General features: G+C 37.3%; 1 long non-coding RNA gene across 1 annotated transcript in view; it reads right to left on the bottom strand.

Annotated features, from left to right (window-relative positions):
- Positions 1 to 924: 924 nt before the first annotated feature.
- LOC148223926 (uncharacterized) overlaps positions 925 to 20,779 on the bottom strand; it is a 28,073-nt gene continuing 8,218 nt past the window's right edge. The window contains exons 2-3 of the long non-coding RNA XR_015803095.1: positions 2,372 to 2,478; positions 925 to 1,644 (exon numbers count right to left, since the gene is read on the bottom strand). This is a non-coding gene — a long non-coding RNA (uncharacterized LOC148223926). The remainder of the gene's footprint in view (positions 1,645 to 2,371; positions 2,479 to 20,779) is intronic.

The following is a 20,779-nucleotide window of genomic DNA, read 5'->3' as shown; positions in this document are numbered from 1 at the left end:
ACTGCACATAACAATTGTAAATAAGAGGTTGAGATGTGATTCAAATGCAGCATAAAATTTCAAAATCCCAAAGTGATTTTACTTTCCTGGAATATCACCTAGAAACACGGTGCTTTTGAAGGGTAACATTCCAGAACATTCAGTGTGTGAGTTCAGCAATATTGTAGAAAGCAGTGAAGGCAAGGATGGTTGAATGTTGCAGGAAATAATGGTCAAAAGGGGAAAGCAAGAATATGGAACCTCGCAGTGCCTTATAAAAATGGGGGTGAAGGAGATCCAATGGCCATGTGCTGTTGTCTGGGGTATTTGGATATCATGAACAAGTTCCAGAGTGAGGTTTGCAGAAAACCAGGAGAGTTTCTTTGCCGTGGTCTTAGCAGACCTTGTAGACATAAACTCCATGAGAAATAATGCACACCAGAAGCTGGATTTTAGGTACAAATGTTGAATCATAATTATTTGGGGATGTACATATGAGACCTATTACATATGGGAGGTAAACCCATGTATATGAAGACAAGCAGCCTCTGTCTGTTTTGGCAAATTTTTTTATGTTATTATTTGTAGATTTTAATCTTTTTAACTGAGACATAGTAACAGCTAAATGCAAAGTGTTCTTTTCCATCTGATGGAAAGGAATGCAGTATGAATGGAATACTGCAGACACTGATTTTGAGCATCAGTTTTTTCTTACTTTTGTGACTCATGCAGAAATTAAGTAAGCAGAATATGCAAGTGTTCTGTTGTCTTCTGGTAGAGCTGAGGCCACCAGATACCAGTCACCAGATACTAGTACACAATCAAACAATACTGAAAGATAAACATGCCTTTTGTAATGAAAAAGATTGATGTCAATTTTCTTGTATGGGTTGGCATGTTTACAAACATAAAACTTTTTGTTTTAAAAAAAACAAGGTGTCCTTTTCCTTTAGGATATAAAGACTGCAGTGGTGAAAGGACAATGCTGTGGGAAAGAGTTAGTTTTGATCTAATGAATACAAAGGAGACATTTCTACCTCAGGAGGTGAATGTGTGGTCATTATCAGTCACATAAAATATTTTAGTTGCCCTCTGCAGTTGTGACTTCTGGGCTCTCATAAATCAGATGACATGCTGATGGTCAAACAGACTTATTATATTCCCTGAGTCAAAAGTACTGTTTTTCCACAGTCATTTTGACTCTGCACTTATCATCTAGTCCTGTTTTAAAATAAATCTTAAGAGCTATTTTTCACTGCTGGCTGATATCCAGCAAAGGAAAACTAGCACTTGACTTTTATGCAGTGAAAAATGAGAGCTTCCTAGTTTAAAATGAACCTGGTCTCCTGTGAAATTCTACTGTCTACCAGTCAGCAGGCCTTAAAAACTTAGATGTCTTTGTGTGGGGATGAGTTCTTGTACATGTACAAAAAGGCTAACACCAAGAGCCTTGAGGAGAGCCAGACATTTAAGGCTGCCCTGCTAGGAACAACCTCTCCTCACACTCTTCAAAGAGCTCTTACATCTGAAAGGCACCTGAGCCCAACTGGGTTTTTTTCTGTAATAACTTCTTGCTGAGTTTTTTCTTGCTGCTTTCTTCACATTCCAGTGAGATGTTGGGCTCTTGGGTAACTTGGAGATCAGATTAGTTTTATGCACATAGTCCTAGGGCAAACAAAGAAACAAATTACAAATGGCATAGAAATGAAGATAAAATGAAAATTGGTCCCAGTGCCACAAAAAACTCCAGCCAAATTAAAAAAATAAAAAAGTCCACAAGGAAATTCATTACCATATCAGGAAAACTAAATGTGATAAAAGAATCTGATTGTGACTTGAACTGTCACTTGGACTGTCTTCAGCTCTGATCTCTCTTAAACTTTTAAAACTAAATGTTGAAACATTTATTTCTCAGATAACAAGAAAGCTCTAAGATAATATTATTACTATTATTATTATTGTTGTTGTTGTTGCTGTTGTTGTTGAACTCTGAGGAGTAGCAGCATTGGCCAGAATTTAGTCTGTCTCTCTTGGGGATGATTTGAGGGAGTATTATTCTGAAAAGTGCAAAATACCTACCCAGTTGAGATAGTTTGGGAAAGCAGGATTTGGTTCTACTTAAATTCTGTTAAAAAGCTGCATTGGTAGCTTCATTTTCATTATAGATATTAATCAAATTATGCAGTTGGTTAGGAAATCCAACAAACATGGTAGCACAAAATTCTGGCATTCAGTTAAATGAAGAACTTCATCATTTACTGTGAAAGAAGACAACTATTTAAAATGTGCTGTGAATAAAGCCAGTTTCCACGAAATGTAGCAGAAGGTCTGTCTGCAAAACAGAATAAAGCATATGAAAAAAGCAGGTTGTCTTTTTTACTGAGACACCCACCCAGAATCTGCCTTTTCCTCCAGGGCCACAGCCAGTATTTCTGCCCAGCATGACGTCTCCTCTGTAAGTGCGATTTCGTTTCTCCTGATTCACCACACTCAGGCAACCTAAAAAAGCACAAACAGGATAGTAGGGACATCATGACACGTACTCCCTGCATGAAACTGATGACATGTTGTCGGGTGTGCAGGTTTTCTGAAGGGCAAGTGTGGGTGTGTTACCTTGCAGTGTCATAAACATACCATGGCCTCAAAAAAACCCAAGAATTGCTGCACATCAGACATCTACTGCCTCAGACCCTGGGGATGCTATGGGCTGCTTGATTGCCTGGTCACTCAACTGCCATTTAATCTGGAACTTCTCTAAGAGCATTAGATATATCTTCATCTCAGTTAATAAAAATAATTTATAATCCAAATGATCTTTCCTACTGTATGGTTTTAACTGAACTGTGCCAATCCCATCAGTATTAGAGCTTGTCTAGAATTTTGATTGACTCTAAATTCACTGCAGTTCAAAAAGCTCACTGCAGTTCAAAACTTCAACAGACTCTTCCTAGATTCCCTGGGAGTTAGAGCTGTACATCTAACTCACCTCCCTTCTACCAGCTCTCCAAAAATTTGAGGTCTATGATTCTCTTTGGGCTCATACACAGCCTTAGAATGATATAACTCTGGAATTATTCAAAAACACATGCTTATTGCATATGCCTATCCTAAACAATCTACATATCCTAAACAATCTCATAAATAGCCAGCATATCACAGGATAAAAGAAATAGAATATATTTAAGTGCATGGAGGGAGTGGTCAGTTGCATGAGGGTCTTCCAAGCCATAACCAGAGATCATTATGTCTGCTAAAATGAAGACAGAAGAACATAAGTGATTTCTCTCTGCTGTGCAGTACTCAACTGTTCCAAACACTGCATTCATTAAAAAAAATTTCTCTGTCTTAACAAAGGTTAAACCCTAACCTTCATTAAAGTTTAGGTTCTCTGCAAAATAGATTTGAGTTGTGCTGAAATACAGCTACATCAGAAAACAGATGCGGTTTTTACTAAAGTGTCAATAGAAATACAGTTTTCTGAGGAATGTTAGAACTGCTGAGAGTTGTGGAGGTGTCAAGAATACCAGATGTAATGGCTGGAAATAAAAGAGACATTCCTAATTTCACTAAGAAATAATTCCTTTGTGACCTCTAGCAAGTTATTTAGGATACATATTACAAAAGCTCGTAAGGAATTCATACACCAACATACCTCTCATTTTCAGTGGGAACCAATGTGTTAAATATACCTCAGTCACTCACAGATGTGGGACACGTTCTCTGAAATTGTTTTGGGAAGTGAATCCCCAGAGAATTAGAATGGCAAAATTTTTAAAGGACTTATTTGTAGAATAGTGTTGAATATACTAACCTGCTTCGCCAAGGTACAGGAAGACCTTGAATTTTACAGTGGTTAACAGCTTTGAAAAATATATGGATATACCAGCACAAATGCATGTTTTCTGTGTGACCTAGATGCATACTCTGCCTGGATTCTCTTGATCAGGATTAGAAAGCTCACCCTGCACAGCTGGAAATGCAGGGAACTAATAGATCCCACCAATTCTGAAAATTGTGGCCAGGCCATTTAGGTTACTTGAGAGAGTGCTGACTTCTTGGAAAATTAGGACTATAAATGCAATTCAGGTGGCCCAGAGGAATCACTGAGGAAGGTGAACAGCCTTTGCCTTGTTTTGTTTACCTCAGAGAGCTCATTGTCTGGAAAAAAGCTGATTCTATAATTCAGTTGATTATCCCACTGATAATGAGGACAAAAAATTACTGAAGATTTCTCATGTAGGACTATTCCTTATGATTAGCTTTTAATACTCCTAACTCGAAAGCAGCTTTCTCAAGTCTAAGAGAAATCAGTATTTAATCACCTGGGATTACTAAGGAGAATGCAGTCCTTGCTGGTTGACAGGAAAGGGTAACACAGAAACATTCCGAGGCTGGTGATAAAGTAGAAGTTATTTCATCTTGTTTTTTGCCCTCTGAAGGAGCAGAGATAAGTTCACTGCTACAAGAAATAGGAAATGCCCTCAGGCACTGAAGATCTCAAGAGTGCATGTGTGTCTCTCTGCCTCTCACACCACCAAAGAGAGTAGTTCTTTAAAAATCCTGTTTCAGACAAGTAATTTAACTCATCCTATAGAGCCAGGAGAGAAATGAATCTGCACTAAATTCCAGGATTAGCTGCTGATGAGGACTTTCACACACACTGGTGCAGCAATGAGGTATCACAGGACTGCATTGTGTGTTCCTAAAGGTTACACCTAGTATTTTTGAATGACAAAAAATCCCAGATAGCATATGCCATATTTCCTTTCCATCTTTCTCTCCTCTCCAAACCCCCACCATGTACATGCTCAAATATTTCCATAACAGGCAAGTATTTTTTGGTCTAAAGCAATAGTCCAGAAGTGTAGGTGGAATGTTATTAAGATAAATCTTTATTCTTTTGATAGTGATTCAGCAAATAGCAGTAAGCAGAGGCTGACTGGAAAATTGCAGGTAAGCTGAGGCCATGCTCTCAGTGTTTACATTTTTAATTTGACAATTTGTTCCCTTGAACATTTGGCCTCCTTTTGGGCTTCCTTCATCTTCCCCAGCCTGGATGGTGCTCTTAACCATGAACTGTGAACTAAAGGCATTCCCTTCATGTGAACCTGAGTGAGCTTACCAAGGCATGACCTCTGAGGAAAGAGAAATACCTTTACTGAGGGCATGTGGCAGAGTTTGTGTGTGAGCAACATATCCGGCTGTTCAGCATTATCTGTCAGGGCTTTAGGGCTTATTATAAAACTGATTTTGGGAGACTTAGTGAAAATTAGTATTGGCACCTGATGTGTCTGGAATTTTCAAACATCTTCAGCATTAAACAGAGGCTGGTATATAGGAGTTTGGCTATGTACTGATATAAATCCTTTGGATCTAATTTTGTGCATGTAATTTATGTTTTGAAGGGAACACAGGTGCTATTTGTAGCTTTGAAGTCACAAACTAAAGTGCACCACAAGAGACATATATCCATGTAAATTGAAACTAATGAAGAGGCTTCTACAAAGCTTAGCAAAGCCAAGCTATGTACCTCTATAAATCTCTGCAATAAAAGAATTCTATAAAATTGAATTAAAATATTAATGCAGTGTGCTACTGTATTAACGTACTGTAGCATGAAATGAACTTTATCGTTTTAGAAAAACCATTATTATTTAATGTAATTTCCTATGTGTTAATACTGTAGGAACAAGGACCCATAGTCAATTTACAATTATCATCCCAGTGAGATAGATTTTCAGATACCTGTTATTTACTTTGTCCTGCTTTTTTTTTTCAGCCTTGGACTGAAACTCTCAAGGCAGGATTTTCCTGTTTCTGCACAAATACTCATTTTTCTTCCACTTCCCCTCTCAAATATATAAAGTAATTCGCAACCTGAAGTCACTGGATGTCATGCTTAGCATCAAGCCACGTGAAAGCACAGCAGCTGTGTTGCCTAATGTTGTGCCAAAACTTACCAATGTGAAGGAGTGGCTGAGGCTGTGTCAGGGGAGGGTTATATCAGATATTATAGAACAGTTCTTCACCCAGAGGGTGGCTGGGCACTGGAACAGGGTCCACAAGGAAGTGGTCACAGCACCGAGCCTGCCTGAGCTTGAGAAGTGTTTGGACAATGCTGCAGGCACAGGGTGTGACTCTTGGGGATGTCCTGTGCAGGACCAGGATTTGGACTTGGTGATTCTTGTGGGTCCCTTGCAGCTCGGCACATTCTGTGATTGTGTGATATCTGGGGTGAAGATGTTGCAAGGAGAAGAGGAAAGGCCGGTGTTGCTGACAGAGCTGTGAAGGGAGAAGCTCCTGGCAGCTGCTGGTGTGGAGGTGCCCTGGGCAGAGCAGATGTGAGCAGAGCAGATGCAGCTGTGGAGAGCTGCTGGCAATGCTGACAGTGCCAGAGGCTTTCTCTCCTGAAAGGGGGAGCGCAGGCAGAGGTCAAACAGCACACTGTCACCATCAGAGCCTTGCAGTGGTGGATTGAATCTACTTCACAAGAAGAGAGAGGTTTCTCTGTGGTCTTTGTAGTGCCTTTATAACATAGAGGGTTGGGAGGAACAATGAAACGTTCTTCTCTGCAAAACTCTGTGCAAAATCTTAACTTGGAAGAGTCTGAGCCATAGCCGTAGATTCTTCCAGATAAGTACTTGTAGTATGTCTGCCATACTGTAAGAATCTTTTTTGTTTTAAAATGGCTTTTTGTTTTAAAACAACCAAATATTGTATCGAAAGGTGAAAAACATCTTTAAAATAAGATTTAGGTAATGAAAATCAATAGGCATATGTTAAGAAGTGTTTTGGAGTATCTGAATGACTGATTAATGCAGATCTTGACCCATTTATCTCCTTTAACCAATAGTAATTCAATGTCACTTTAATTTTATAGCAAACAAGAAAAGGGGGAATTAAAAATACTAGAACTAAACCATTGTAAATTACATCAAAACAGTTAAGGGTTAAGCAACATCACTAGAAAAACAAAATTTTATTGTCTTGTACGACTTGGCTCTAAAACTGTTGGGTTATTACTCTAAGCAAACTATAGCCATCCATCACTTCATAGTCCTTAACAGAAACTTGAAGGACATTGGTTTAAATGAAATTTCAAACTATTTCTTTATTTTTAAACAGTCTTCAGATTATATAAATTAGTTCATTTTATCCTATACTTGCAATGGACAAATAGGACACATTTACTGCACCTCAGCAGTAAATCAGAATAAAATGCTTACAAGGGGTATTTCAATAAGTGATGGTATTTTAGTAATTTATAGTCTTGTAAATACCCTCTTAGATATCTCAGTACCAGCCCACTTTCATATGTTCTACAGATGCCTGGTATACATTCATTTCAGAAAGGAGTTTAAATGAAAATAGTTTCCACCATAATGCTTGAAGGAAAGAAAATAGCCTTCTTTAGTTGTCAGTGTGCTCAGATTCAATTCCCGATGACTGAACACAGAATGAAATGGGGTGATGAGGATCAACAACACTTTCTAAAGTTTATCATTTTGTATTAATGCATATTTTTTGAGACAAAAGTAAAGTTTACGACTACATAGCATTTCTTCCTTTCCCTCAAATTTGATGAAATCCATGGTGTTAAAAAGCAAATTTTGTGATGAATTTTTAAACTAAGTAAAAATATTTACTTCTCCTTCTGAGGGTTAATATTCTGTTTTATTAACCTTTCTACACATCTTTCTGTAGTTTTAATATACAAGGAAAAATAAATCAGACAGATGAGGCAAGATAAGGATAAGAGATTATCTGTGGTCAGGAGAATGGATAGTAAGCAGAAGGTACTCATACAGATGAGAGCTGTGGCCAGTTAGCTGAAACTGATAGTGAAAGATTAATCCATCTGAGGAAATTAGTTTCTGGTCAGTAGAAAGCAATTGAAATGCTACATATTATTGATTGGCAGCAGTCTCAGTGGCAAAGCTGAAAAACAAGAACTCTTAGTGCAGGGTCTGAGAAATAACATTCTCCAGGTAGCAGAAGCATGTTAGAAGAGCAGCCATGGAAGTGACACAGGTATGAAAAGATTTGCTTTGCTCAGAACTGACAGAAGTAGAGACAAAAGGTGATTCTATTTTAAGGATATGAAAGACTTTAGGCAATAAGAGGGAAATGAGGGGCATAAAGCACAATCTTTTGGAGTCAAAGGCATGTTGGGACACATGATAAAAGATGAATTACAAGCATGACACTGGGAAGTCTTGGGTCAGGTAGATAAACAGAGAGAGCTTCATGGTATTTCTAGCAGGAAAAAAAATAACTCCTGTAGTAATATGTCTATGAGAATCTCCCATTACTAGATATAGACTAAGAAATTAATGAAGCAAATATTCACAGAATTGTTTAATCCTCGACATGGCAGTTGAGAGAGTAATGCAAAATATTGACATGCAGAAGAGGAAATATTTTAAACTTCATTTCAGTAAATACTTAAAATACTCATGATGTTAAAAATAACTAGAGCTGCAAGATTGTAAATTAAATGGGAAATAATAAAGTACCTAATTTTCAAATGGCAGACTTGGGGGAAAGAAAAGCGCAACAAAGAAAAAGAAAAAAACCTGAAAAAGAAACAAGTTGGGGAAGACAAAGCAAACTGCTGAGGGACAGAAGTGTGACAGAAGCCAAGTATTAATTTCAGTGGAAGGTACTATAAATACTCAGGATCTAAATCTCAGAAAAAGACAGAGCAATCCTTGGAGGAAAAAACCCTACACTTACAGCATGAACTCCTTGGGACAGATATATATAGCACCTGAAAGAGGGGGAAATGGAGGGATGATCAGCAAAGTATGTCAGACTAGAAGTGAAGAACACAGAGAACTATTAAAACAAGCTTGGTCTTTAGGATAGAACATGCAGTCAACTAAATAATGATATGTGAGAGAAGACTAGTGCATGGTTCCTAAGCTGAGTTAATATTTAACTCCAGTGTTTGTTACAGACACTGTTAGCCATTCAGACATACACACATGGACATGGAGATGGAGTTTACTGCTGCAAAGCATATGCCAGATGAGAAGGTTTGATAATCCTAGCCTAGAAAAGTTAGTACAAGATTATGGGGATGTCTTAATATTTTCCTTCCTTCCTTCCTTCCTTCCTTCCTTCCTTCCTTCCTTCCTTCCTTCCTTCCTTCCTTCCTTCCTTCCTTCCTTCCTTCCTTCCTTCCTTCCTTCCTTCCTTCCTTCCTTCCTTCCTTCCTTCCTTCCTTCCTTCCTTCCTTCCTTCCTTCCTTCCTTCCTTCCTTCCTTCCTTCCTTCCTTCCTTCCTTCCTTCCTTCCTTCCTTCCTTCCTTCCTTCCTTCCTTCCTTCCTTCCTTCCTTCCTTCCTTCCTTCCTTCCTTCCTTCCTTCCTTCCTTCCTTCCTTCCTTCCTTCCTTCCCTCCCTCCCTCCCTCCCTCCCTCCTTCCCTCCTTCCCTCGTCTATTCATTTGAGGATGGTCAGAGTCATAGAGAAAAGCAAAGGCAGAGAGAAGCTGTATTAATGCAGGGGAAAATGTCCTGGGGATTCCCCATCATGCATTCCCTCACAAAGAATTATGAAAAACTTTTAAAAAGCTTGAAGAATATAATGCAACCTGGATATAAATTAAAAATTGAAGACAATGCAAAATAGTTCTAACAAATAGCATGCCACTCTAATTTAATAACTGCCTTTGATTTTTCCATAAGTAAATTCATTTGACTTAACAGAAATAATTGATGGTGAAGAGAGAACAGAGAGATTGTAAGATGCATGAAGAACTCACAAAACATGATGGGAGTTTATTGTATAAGAGATTTTAGTGAAGTTTCTATAAGATAAATTTGGGACTCAATGTTCTGAAATTTTTTATTAAGGTTCTTAGTAAAAAATGAAAATGTGAGGATGAAATCAAGCAGTATTACAGTATAACTAAATGCATTCAGCATGAGGAAGAAAAGATCAATTAATAAAAAAAAAAGAGAGGTAGTTCTCTCTGAAGTGCATACAAGGCCGATGAACACTTGTCTAACAAAGAATACCAAAAATTCACAGAAATTCTCAGACTGTCTCTTGACACCAAATCACAGTGCCTATCTCAATTCAACATGATGCTTGAGTCCCTTCCATATAATTAATGTCAACTTTGCCAACTTTTTGCTGGCTTCATTACAAACCAATTCACTCCACACTTAGTCCAAAGGAGATGGTTCAGCTCTGCACTTGGCATTGGTATCTGGAGATTAAAAGCTTGTTACATACTTTTGAGAAAACACCTTATTTTGTAGGTGAAGACTCATTCACAATTTCTGTATCTGATCTTATTAACTGCTTTTTGTCATTTTCTGCAACCGCTTTTTAAATAGACTAAAACTTATGCATAAACCAAGTTTAAAATATGAAAGAGTAATGTTCATTCTGATCAAGACATTTCCTCTCACTGATACCCAGGAGATGAGGAAATGTATTCATATTCGAAGCTACTCATGTCAGTCCTCACACAACCCCGAGGAACCTTTTCTTCAGGGAGCACAAAGTGTGTGTGGCTGTTGCATTCTCACTGCCAAACTCCCTGCTGCTTACACTTAAGTAGAAAAGTTTTAGCAGTTACTCTGTGCTATGAAATTTACATTGCTCTTGCTACATAACCTTTTCCTGGCTGACAACTGTCTGATTGCTGTACTTGAGGAGATAGTGGGACAGGCTGACCCAATCAAATCATGTATAGAGGCAGAGTTCAAGGAGGTTTGGGGTTTGTTATCAGAAGGAAGATTCATCCAAACTTAGTTCTGCTCCTGTCAGTCAGATCTGCTTCTTTCCCAAATTAAAATGAAGTTTGTGGCAGAGACTGCAAACATGAGAGAATTATACTGGTAGAAAAGGCACTCTTCATGGGTAAAGTTAATTAATTAACTATAATAACCACGATTTTGCTGGTTTAATTTTCGCTCCATTTTATTTTTCTCTTTGTTTTTTGTGTAAAAAAAAATCAATTAATCTGGATAGTTTATGCATTAATAGGTTAGTATAATGGGAGAATTAGAAAAATAGCCATAAATTATATGTTGAGTAAGACATTAATTAATCCCAATATGCAATTGGAAAACTGCACAAGAAAGTGAAGTGGTGAACGGGCCATTCCAATTCCTAAATGTCCTCATGTCGTGAACCTGGGAGTACAGCTCTCATCTAATTAAACAAACTTTACTCAGTGAATGAAAAAAATATGGAATTAGATCTTCATGCAAACTTACTGTGTCCTTTAAGTCTCCTGAAACGCCAGGCATTATTCCCAAATGTGAGGCAGGTTAATGAAGGTGGAAACCTCCTGCTCTTCAGGAGATCTCTGAGCCTGCCTGCTCTAAAATGTGTGTTTATGTAATGCTATCTAGTTGTAAAATAAAAGTAAGAAGCATAGGATTATTGGGAAATTCAACTGAACCAGGGATGTTGCATCATGCTGCATTTTTCCACTGGAGCTTGTAAAATAGTGGTTCTTTAGCCTGGTTTCTCACCTTCATTTCCAATCTGGGCCCTACTTATATCAGAGTTTGGGGAAAATATGTTCATGAAAGAGTTAATAATAGTATTTTGCTTTTCATCACCACCTTCCAATGTTAATAGAAGAGTTGCAGAGAATGGATTTAAAACTAAAAATGCAAGACTGTTCCCAAGATGTTGAGCTGGTACAGTGAAAAAACCCAGCAGCTGAATATTCTCACTATTTCCTCAAGATAACTATAAACAGCAATTCAGTGGTTTTAAATGAACAATAAATAACACAAGATTAAAAGCACGACTATACCTTCCATATCTCATCATATGTTTTTTATGTTCCATATGAAATTAGTAATAATTGCACCCTTGTGAAAAGTATTCCAGAGAAATTAAAGAATTTCCTGATCCCCTACAAGCAGAGAAGGTAACATATAAACTGTTGCAGAATTATTAAGGCAAGGTGGTAATAGCCAGAATTTTCACCTTATCGACCCTGCCTGAAGGGCAGAAGTACTTGGGATGAAGCTGAAAATTTTCTGGCTATTTCTGGCTGGATTTTTTGTTTGAAATATTTTGTTTTATAAATCAATAACAGTAAGCCCTGAGGACAGGGACTGAAACTCTGGGACTGGTGAGAACATTATTCATCTTCCTCGACTGGTTGTTCAGCCCACTGGCATACAATTTTACACTGAAAGTGATAGCCATGCCTAACAGGAGTGGATGATAACTTATCTAAAGGCTGTATCTATTGGGTCTGCATTATTATATTGCAGGTAACAGGAGTTTTTCAATTGACTGAAATAAAATGGAGATTTGGCACTGAGTGAGATTACTTATGAGTAGGATAAAGTGACTTTAGGTTTCAAAGCTACACCAGAGATATAGTAAATACATCTTTTATTATTAGATGCTGAAACTCATCCATGTGTATCAAGTCAGCACAAAGCTTTTATGCTACTCTCTGTAGTTTAGAGATTCTAGTGCTGGAAAATGTTATAATAATTTTAAAAGGTAGATAGGTTATTATAACCTTAATATCTTTCCTTCAAAGGAGAAATCAACTCTCCCCCCAAAGAACTCTAAAAAAGAAGCTAGTGAGGATCTCTTACACTTATCTGTCAGTATGGGAAAGAAAATGTGAATTATTCCCCTGAAAATGCACTTCTATGTATATCTGGTTCAGTCAATATTCATTTAGTTGTGTTTCTCTTCATTGCTCTTACTTAATCTATTGCAGACAGACAGGGTTAGGAGAGACAAAAGACTTTCAGTAGGACATATACTCCCCACAAAATACAGTAGAAGGAAGCCTATACGTGCTGGTTATTCACTCTTGCCCCCACTCCTGAAAATGTCTAGATTGCTTTTCAAGCTCTTCAAAATAGAAAATTTTCTTTCCTAGTGTGTTCAGAAAACACTTGACATCATTATATATACCATTATAAAAACATCCATCATATACAGTTATTCCATGAATGTTGATTATTTCCTCTGACCAACCTGAAAAATTCTCCTAACTCCTTACACTTGTATCTGTCATCTTACATCTAATCATTTGTATCTGACAAAGCTAAATGTGCTCTGCTCTTTTCATCTTTCCTTTAGCATCTTCTTGTAGTCTTTTATGTTCCTCCCTGTGCTCTCTTAGATGTGTCAACGTTAGTGCTCACAGAGAAAGGGAAGACTTCGGGATGATCTAATAGATATTCGAAATCAGGAATTGCTTTGACAAAGTAACACAAGCTAGCCTGCACAGGCTGGCACACTGTGCCCAGTGAGGCAAATGGCAGAAATCATCTTAGGAGACAGCCAGGCAATTTTATGTTGAGAGAAAATTGTAGGAGACAGTGACATATCAGAGAGTAAAGGGAAAGATAAGCTTAAGAGGGACAGACTCTTTGGGATAAGTTTGCTTTCCTTGTGTAAATAATTCTTAAGCTTCTGCGAGACATCTAACTTCAGCAGCTGATGTTTTATGTTACACTGAGGCAAAAGGTTTGCTAATAAAATCAAATTTGATTTCATTTAAAAGGAGCACAGAGTTGTTTCAGGAGTTCAGGGCAGGTTAAATGTGACACATCTGAGATTTAATTTTTGAAAAACTAGCTTTTCTAGCTAGAGTTTCTGCAGATTTAATGTGCTTGATAAATCACTGTCATTGCTACAATGGGACTGACATAGCAGGTATAGTAATAGAAGCCCAAAGGAAACACAGCTTGGTGAAGATGAATGACATCAAACAACACCTTTAGTGGAAAGCAACTTGAACAGAAATGCCTTGAGCTGCTATGTTTTTTTAATCACACCTTTTAAAATATTGCATTGATTCAACAGTAATTTTGAAACTGATATGTAGGTGTACATATATACTGTACGAATTTAGAAATACAAGTGTATCTGAGATGTATAGCATACATTATTAAAGGTGGCTTTGTTTTGTTCGTCTGAAACAATGCAAAATATGTGAAAATAAAGTGCTAAAGGCTGGTTGAATTTTAAGCCCTGTATAGATTTGGATATTTCCACAACACTCATCAAATTTAAAGCAAAATAATGTAGAGTACAAGCAAAAAATAGGAAGAATATTATGGTATGGACTATGGAATTAATTTTTGAAGCACATTTCCATTTGAGCAAATGACTGCATTTATACTTGGGCAAGTTTCAGTTACTAGAAAACCATCAGAGGCAGAATTTAGGGGAGGTATTTGGGCCATTTTGACAATTAAATTCTAAAACTAAAATCTTATAACCTTTGCCCAGACATTATCATTGATGTTTCTAGCATAAAATTAGAAACCACCTTGAATTTGGAAGTTATGAGTAATAATTTTCTTGGCGCAGTTGGCATTGTACAGCACTGTAGCATGTCACACACAGAAAAACAATGATGCAGTCACTGACAAAGAAGCAAAGGTGTGTGATCAAAAGTCCATCTTAGGAAGCATGGGGTGGGTGGAAAGAAGAACTGGAAGAGCAAAACTGAGAAAAATTCACTTGATAAGTGGGTTGAGATAAAAACAGGTTAATAAATGAAGGGAAGTCGTAAAAGAACCTTAGCAATACAAAGGCAATCACTCAGCTCCTCTTCGAGGCAGACCAGTGCCCATTAGTCTCTGGGCAGCATCCACCTTGGAGAATCTGCCTCACCACTTCTAATTATGCATATGATGGTTTATGGCATAGAACAACTCCTTGTCATCTCAGGACAGCTGTTTTGGTTGTGTCCACTCCCAGCCTCCTGCTCCCAGCCTCCTGGTTGTGGGGGGCAGAGTGAAAAACTGAGAAAGCCTTGACACTGGGCAAGTCCTGTTCAGCAACAGCTCCAACATCAGTGTGTGAACACCAGCATTTTAGTCACAAATCAAAATCACAGGAGCACAGTGACTGCTATAAAAAAATTAACTCCATCCCCACTACATGTGAGTAAAACATGATGGAATGAAACTTAATTTTAGTCTTTGTCCTTGCTTGTCAGGGAATTGTTATTGGGTGTGATCCTGCTGCCTTTTGAGTAAGTGCAAGTAGATCCTAGATCACAGTAAAAGTAGAACTAGATATTTATTTTATCTTGGAAAATCTAGGTACAGTATTCAAATCATACCTGATTAAATGCCTTTGAAGCTGAACAAAGTATGAAAGTTAATCAAACTGAAAGGGTGAGATTTATGGAACGTGGCTGTGTGATCTTTACGCTCCTCTGAAATCCAGTTTCAAGTCCAGGGATCTAGAATGTCTTTGTCAAGATAATGCTTGATTTTGGCAATTCTACTGAAAGCTGGAATGATTTTTTTTGTCTTTCAGCACACCTAAACCTCTGTAATATTGATCAATATTTAAACAATAATATATGAAACCATCACATAGCCATTTACTAGAGTGTTTGTACAAATGAAAATAGAAACTATACCACTCCCAAAGAGTGGTAGTTCACGCCATCACTTACTGTACTTCCTTGGACTGAAAACGATTCAAGTGAAAACAAATAAACAAGTCAAACCCCTACCACTATTTAATTTCACATTCATTTTCCTTTCACCAAAGTTTTTAATATCATATATAACAAGACTCTTTAAAGTGGATACTGTTTGCTTACACTTTCAATGTGCTATTTTTTTCCTGTGCATGTAGACTTCATCCACGGTCAGCATTTATTGCCAGTTTCAGCTGTCCAAGCAATAGTGCCTGAGTCATTCCCACTCAGTTTCTTATCTCCTTTCCTTCCAGCAATTCCTTTTTTTGAAGACTCTGAAGATGCTTGCCAGGAGTGAATAATCAGATGTTGTTTTAATTTTATTAAATATAAAATCTGCAGTTTCTGCCTTCTAACCTGTGTCAGCTGCACCACTTGAATTAAATTTACACCCCCAAATAGATAAAATATTTTAAAAACCTCACTGCAGTTTGAAAAATTTTGTAAAGGTTGTGTCACAGCAAGAAAATGAAAGTTGTAGTGTTTTCCTTTCTTTAAACGATTCAGAGAGGACTGAAAATTGCAGGCAAACATTCTTATTGGTGTAATGTCACTGGAGGTAATTTCTTTTGCAAGATTATGTCCTTCCGTGGCATTCTACCCAACTACCTCCCCCACCACTTTTCCTAGAGGTATTAAAAAAGCAATATATCCTTTCACAGTCCATACACTCTTTCTAAACTCAAATCAGCACAAACCAAAGTAAAGTAATAGTTAATACAAATTCCATTCAAAACATGAAACATCATAAATGCTGGTGGCAGAAAGAGGCTAAGTTTGGACCTCATACTCAGTAAGAAGTAGCCGCTTAAAAAAATGTGGAGAAAATGTGGTTTGTGGAGAAAAATATCTCTGAATATGTTAGATTTGTCATTCCTGGAAACATGTGCAGCATAAATCCTGCATAGGTTCTGTAACTGTGGTAGGTAACGCCAAAAAGGGAAACAACTTTACCTAATGGAAATGTAAACAAAAAATAACTAATTGATCCAAATGGATTGCTATGTCATTAAAAATGCAGTCAAGTTTGTATGCAACAAACATCTTCCCCAAACTGAAAATGAGGCTGGATCCACAGCAGAATTGCCTGCCTCAGTGCTAGGTACATATGTAGTCAAATTGGGTTTTTTGTCACAATAGATGCATTGGATTATGCATTTTCAATATTCATCACCAAAATAAACCAGAATTAATTGAAGAACATGGTTGGTTGCACTGACACTTAGATATTGACATAACCACTGTCTCTCAAAATTCACAAGGCTGTAATGTACATAGACAAATAGAAGTAACTATTTTTGCACAGTCATCTACTATATTTTTCAATGATTAAAATTCATAACAGAATTTGAACATCACACTCTTTGCAAGATGCTTTTATATTTTATGTATGCAGCTATAATCATTGGCAATGTCAGTTGGCACTTGTCAGAAGAGCCATGCTCTTAGTAATAGCATTTCTGTCTTTTGGAAAACATTATCTTTTTTTTTTTTTTTCTTATTTGAAGGGATATTTGTAGAATAGAAGATTAAAAGGAGCATAAAAATCCTGAACCATCAGTATAGCACAGCTTATACAATTCATAGGTACTATCATATTTTCCTTTTCTAGGAATTACAATTAGCAGGAACAGTCATCTGTGAAACTTACTGATCATCTTCATTATGTTCTTCTAACAGGTAATGACCTTTTTTATAAGATTAGGACCTGTATTTACTCATACAGGCTGTTACCCTAGGTGGAAACAGCCATGCAAAAGAAATGCTGATGACATTCCTTACAGCAGGATCATGAAGGAAGACAGACATTACTTGAAAAGTATCAGGGCACACTAGCTCTTCCAGTTTAAATGAGAATTGCATAATGGCTGTCACTATGCAAACTTCTGTGATTTGGATAAACATTAAATAAATCACACAGTGCTATGCATAGCTCCAGATTTACTCCAGCCTTTATCACAAAAAGTACTCTCATTTGTGCCTGCATGCTCTACTCATGACCAAGATGAGCTCTGCAAAATAGAATGCAAATAAAGATAAGGCTAGAAATATGGGACTTACTAGAAAATTAAATGAGAAAGACTGGTGATATATATACAGAATGATATTTCTGATGATGTGCTCTTCCTTTTCCTGTCCCCATGTTGATCCTGGAGACAGGGGCTCTTTCTGGTGTGCTTCCAGAAGCAGTACCAATCCAGCTCCAGGTGGAGCAGGACTGGCAAAGTCCTGATGATTTGCAGTGTCTTGGACCCATCTTGGACCTCAGTCTAGGCTCACCTCAAATCTGCATCCCTGTACTCACACAGATGTGAATCCAGGGGAAGCAGAAAGACAGGAGCAGTTATCTCTAGGTGCAGGATGTTACTTCTGTGGGAGGCAGTATTCCTTATGATTACTTCATGACAGAGTGGAAGTCACACAACACAGTGGAAGTCACAAAGGCAAAGGCAGGATAAAGCTTTCATCAAAGGTGGTTTCTCCTTGGCTCCTGTCAGCCCTCCAGCTCAGAAAGAACAAGGATGCCTTAGCTGTCAAGGTGGCAGGTTCTTTCTGCTATAAAAGAAGATGTTTTATGCCTGGGTTCTTCTGAACTGGGACTTAAAACATTTTGAAAGCTTGAATTACATCTCAGAAGATATTTCTTCATTCAAGCAGACCACAAAAGGAAGCAGGAAAAAAGTACTTGGAAGAAATTTTTTTGGATGTCTGAACAGATGAAAGAGTTACATCCCAAGCAGACAACAGGATATGTTAGATACTTTTCCCTTCTTGGGCCATATGCTGGCACAACAGTCAGCACACTTCATCTTGAGAAGTGATTAAATTTCTAATAAAACAGCTTTCTCTGTATTTCTTGTTCTCTCTGCATTTTCAGAAGGTAAATTACCCTTTAATTTTTTTCAGTCTGGCTTATTGTTTGATTTCTCACTTCTCTCAGAGTTAGCTAGAGATGATCCAGGAACATTTCAAGCGTGCCCACAACCTTCTGTTGACTCTCAATTGAATTGTTTCTTCCTAATGACATTTACTTATATAGAAACTGATATAGTATTGACTTTAAAGGCATTTCCCCCACTCTTCCTAGGATGAAAAGCTCAAGTTTTAAGGAAGTTTGTTGACTACACTATCCTTGAAGGTCCTTCTTACTGTGCATTTCTACCTTTTTTACTTCTCTCTAGCTGTCTCTCTCCACCTTGATCCTGATATTAAATCAAAATGACTAAATGTGTAATGCAAATCATGAGATCACTGGCATGTTTTATATTTGTCATACAAGAATGACATTCAGGCATGACAGTGGTGTTGGACTGGGATGATTTTAGCAAAGATGTTTGGAAACATTGACCTATAGACTATAAAACTGCAAAGCATAGGCACTGGTTTGGTTTGCTTTCCATTGCAAAGCCCTTGACCACCTTAGATGCTGTTAAAATGATAACACATCATCTCTTGGCTCTCTTCTGTCTTAGGCCAGAGCATTTGCTTTTTATATAAACAATATAAATAAAAATATAATATAAATATAGATATATTTCTTCATTGCTTTAACTTTGGAATTTCATATACTGCACAGTTTATAGAAAAACATAAAATATTTGTGTTATATTTGACATCTTCTGTGACTGCCCATACCCAGGCACCAGCTATTCCCATTTACTCTAAAAAAATTCTAAAGAATTTTAAAAATATAAAAAATTCTTACCTCTCTTTCCCTTAAAAAATGAATGTGAGCTGTATTTCAATGTGTGTGAGAGAACAAAGATTGACTGTCCCCTCAAGGCATTTGGTAAGATAAGAAATAACCTTAAGGCAATATTGTGACTTTTGCAACTATTGCTGTTTGGAGATGTAGGGTAACGAAGTCCATTCCTTCAGTTTTAGCTGCCAGAGGCAATCTGCCCACAGAGGACAGAGCTTATGTTTCACATTTCTTGTCTTTCGTGGATAATGCTAGAAGTAAGAATTATTTGATATATTAAAGGAAATCTCATACAAATCCCTATAGCCTCTTAATTTTAAACTTTTCTTTTTTTAAATAGGCAAGAAATATTAAGTTAACCACTTAAATATTGAGACATAAGACTGTTTTCAAAGTTGTTACAGACAGGAGGATGCTATGTGCTCAAATTCCACCACACCAACTGGGTTATGGGGATAATGAGGTGGCCTCAGTAGTACCACGAGCTGTGCAGAGGTAAAACTGCCATTAAAAAAAGAGAAAGCCTGACCAAGTAGCTAAATTTTGGGAAAAGTATAAAACATTACTGTCTTATTAGGGACGTATTTCAAGGTTAGATCCCACAGCACTCTCAAAGAGGGTCCTGCTGTAAGGCAATTATGAGTCTGGAACACGACCAAATCCAACACTGCATATGGTGTACATGGAAATTAAAATAGCTGGGATAAAAATCTGGGTTAATCTTATTACATTTATCTCAAAGATGAAGAGTCAAATGGTTTGAAATATAAAAGTACATTGGGACTGAAATAAAAATCTGTAATTATTAAAAATCAAAGTTCTTTCTTTCTTATTCTGCTAACAAATGCATTCCAATACTGTAGGATTTTTGGGTGAACTCAATATCATGGGGGAATTATTGACATAATGACGAGAATTATTCTCAGGGTTGTAAACATGGAGTAAAATTGCACCTAGAACACAACGTTGACCATTACAGGCCCCCTGGGCAAACTGTCTATGTATTTCTGAGGCTATGAGACATATTGAAAGCGAGGTGGCATTGAATGCCTACTCTGCACCACTCTGAGCCCTCTGTAGTGGGAAGCTGGCACAGTGTTTTCAGAGAATATGTAATAAAAGAGCATAACTCTCTCTACAGGGCTTATTAGTCACTTGCCACTAGTTTCCACTTGAGAATCACAACACTATGTGGTTTGGGTGTAGCCTGCTAATTATTTTTCCCTTTTACTCATTCTTCCAAGTCTTAAAATAAACCCAAATGAGATGAAGCAGGTCAATAAATTCCCAAATATTCACTGAAGCAGGAAATGTAGTCTCATGGAATCCTGATTGCTCTAGAGACTTCTAAAAAAAAAGGGGATGCTGTGCATACCTGTTGAGGCTCTAAGACACAAAGACAAAAGGAATTTTCTTGCATCTCACTCATCAGGATTTGTTCCTTTTTTTTGTTGGTGTATAAACGTGACAATAGCACGAATTATTTCTGCAGACACAACCACTAGAACTTATATTCCAATATATATATAATATTGCAGACAAGGCACAGTTATTAGTCATGTCACAGCTTAATGAATTTGACATAGAACAAATATCCTTTCAGTAACACCAAAAAGTTTAAACATCTTAAAAATAACTGGCTA

The sequence above is a fragment of the Sturnus vulgaris genome, chromosome 4 (genome assembly GCF_052056855.1).
Source record: "Sturnus vulgaris isolate bStuVul1 chromosome 4, bStuVul1.hap1, whole genome shotgun sequence".
NCBI lineage: Eukaryota > Metazoa > Chordata > Aves > Passeriformes > Sturnidae > Sturnus > Sturnus vulgaris.
Note: the sequence above shows the minus strand (reverse complement) of the source record. Positions and strands in the feature narration are given on the sequence as shown.